This window comes from Tamandua tetradactyla, chromosome 5 (genome assembly GCF_023851605.1).
Source record: "Tamandua tetradactyla isolate mTamTet1 chromosome 5, mTamTet1.pri, whole genome shotgun sequence".
Lineage (NCBI taxonomy): Eukaryota > Metazoa > Chordata > Mammalia > Pilosa > Myrmecophagidae > Tamandua > Tamandua tetradactyla.
In genome coordinates this window covers 191787910-191790902 of record NC_135331.1, presented here as the reverse complement: position 1 = coordinate 191790902, position 2993 = coordinate 191787910, and the positions used below count along the sequence as shown (strand labels likewise).

At 37.9% G+C, this 2993-nt stretch overlaps 1 pseudogene; it reads left to right on the top strand.

Annotated features, from left to right (window-relative positions):
• The first annotated feature begins 1147 nt into the window (after window positions 1–1147).
• LOC143682947 (myosin regulatory light chain 12B pseudogene) lies at window positions 1148–2220 on the top strand (annotated as a pseudogene).
• The last annotated feature ends 773 nt before the right edge of the window (window positions 2221–2993 follow it).

The window sequence follows — 2993 nt, the reverse complement described above, 5'->3', positions numbered from 1 at the left end:
CTAAACAAACTGTGGCGTATACCTACGATGGAATATTATGCAGCTTTAAGACAGACTAAACTTATGCAGCATGTAATAACATGGATGGACCTAGAGAACATTATGCTGAGTGAGTCTAGCCCAAAACTAAAGGACAAATACTGTAAGGTCCCACTGATGTGAACCGACATTCGAGAATCAGCTTGGAATACATCATTGGTAACAGAGACCAGCAGGAGTTAGAAACAGGGTAAGATAATGGGTAATTGGAGCTGAAGGGATACAGACTGTGCAACAGGACTAGATACAAAAACTCAAAAATGGACAGCACAATAATACCTAAGTGTAATGTAACTATGTTGGAACACTGAATGAAGCTGCACCTGAAATATGGTTTTTTGTTTGTTTGTTTGTGTGTTTGTATCTTTTGTTTTTGTTTTTTTCTTTTTCCTTTATATATATATATATTATTAGTATTATTATTTTAATTCTTTTCTCTATATTAACATTCTATATCTTTTTCTGCTGTTTTGCTAGTTCTTTTCCTAAATCGATGCAAATGTACTAAGAAATGATGATCATACATCTATGTGATGATACTAAGAATTACTGAGTGCATTTGTAGAATGGAATGATTTCTAAATGTGTTAATTTCTTTTCTTTTTTTTGATTAATAAAAAAAAAAAAAACTAAGAGTGGAGTGTGGTTGGTGAAATGTAAAACTGAAATTATGGGAATTCAACAAAGCCCCTTTCCCCATTGCCTCCCAGACTGCTTAGAGCTGGTGTCCTGATTTTCTTAATCCTGATTCAATATTGTAGGGTGGAACTCTTGCTGAGGTTGTTTCCATGGAGCTGTGACTCACCATTGTGGGTGTGGCCTTCTGATGAGATGGAGCTGTGACTCCACCCATTCAAGTGGGTCTTGATTTTACTGGAGTCTTTTTAAAGGGGAAACATTTGGAGAGGGTTCAGAGCTGACAGAGATGCGGACATTTGGAGATGCTTGGAGTGCTGACAGAGACAGCAGATGCCTAGACATGGACCTTTGGAGGTACAGAGCCCAGAAGATATCTTCTTCCCATGAGATGCTAAACAAGCCAGAACACAGAGGTGTGTCCTGGAGGAGATAAGTGAAGGCCACAGATGCTTAAAAAAGAAGCCACTGCCCTCGGTTGCCGCCGCCGGTCATCTCACGCAGGATAACCTGGTTCCGGAGTCTGGAACAGAACTGAGCAGCCACCATGTCGAGCAAAAAGGCAAAGACCAAGACCACCAAGAAGCGCCCTCAGCGCGCAACATCCAATGTGTTTGCCGTGTTTGACCAGTCACAGATTCAGGAGTTCAAAGAGGCCTTCAACATGATCGATCAGAACAGAGATGGTTTCATTGACAAGGAAGATTTGCACGATATGCTTGCTTCTCTGGGGAAGAATCCAACGGATGCATACCTTGAAGCGATGATGAATGAGGCTCCAGGTCCCATAAATTTTACCATGTTCCTCACTATGTTTGGTGAGAAATTAAATGGCACAGACCCAGAGGATGTCATCAGAAACGCTTTTGCTTGCTTTGATGAAGAGGCAACAGGCACCATCCAGGAGGATTACCTGAGAGAGCTGCTGACCACCATGGGGGATCGGTTTACAGACGAGGAGGTGGACGAGCTGTACAGAGAAGCACCTATCGACAAAAAGGGGAACTTCAACTACATCGAGTTCACTCGCATCCTTAAACACGGAGCAAAGGACAAGGATGACTGAAAGAGCTTTAGCTAAAACCTTCCAGTTAATTTGTCTTACTCTGTTTTATCTCCAAGACACTTCCCCCCACCTTCATAGGACCTTTTGCATGCATTTAGCTTCACAGCTCTGTCTTCTTTTTTCTTTTGAGGTATTTATTCCAGACCTTTCTACCACTTAGCAATTGTATAATCAGACTGGAAATGGGGATGAAAAAGAGATTGTGTTGAAAAAGATTGTGAATAAAAATCAACAAATGTGAAAGCCCAGGAAAATATACCCATATTTCTGGTTTTGCTGGATTTTTACATTTTTATATAATAAAAATGCTATTTTAAAATAAAGATAATGCTGGCTCAAATGAAATATAATGGCAAGTTAAACCAATGAGTGGTAGTTTAGAGTAGTTCTTTTTTCAGGGTTTCAACTTCATACTATTCAAATTTCATGGTAAAATTTATTTTTTCATATATATGGACAGTATTCTTCAGACCTTTTAAGTACAATTTAATATTATGCAGTAAAAACTAGTTCTGCCTTTATTTTTTTCCACACTGCTAGTAAGTCAAATATTTGAACTAGTGAATGATAAATATAGAATATATCAGAGAAAACATTAAACATTTTATTGATACAAGATTTCAAGGAATAGAGGCAAAATCTGAAGAAAAGAGTACTTAACTATTGAAATTCACTGTGTAAAGCATTGCATATATATTATTTGCACTGAATCCTCCTATCAACCTTATGAAATAGATTTTTATTCGTTCTATATTTCCAATGGGGAAACTGAGTTAAGAGTGATTGAGTAACTAACTGGTCAAGTCAGTGAATGAAAGAGTGAGAATTTCAACCGAAGTTGTCTAACTCCAGAGCTTATCATGCTGTAACCACTATGCTGTCTCTGAAAAGCCCCAAATTCTTAAAAGTGTCATGCATTTCTACTACATTATGAAATAATTCTGTAGCCATAATTGAACTTTTAAGTAATCTTGGTGTAATTGATTATTTGAACAGAATTTTAGAAAATTCTTTCCAGGTGAAAAAGAAAATAAAAGATTATAGCTTCTAAAAAAAAAAAAAAGAAGCCACTGGCACCAGAAGCAGGAAGGAGCAGAACTGAGAACATGGACCAGCAGATGCCAGCCATGTGCCTTCCCATATGACAGACATCGTCTTTGTTGAGTCTGGGTATCTTTTCTGGATGCCTTAGTTTGTACATTTTTATGATCTTAGAACTGTAAGTTTGTAACTCCCATTTTAAAAGCTGTTC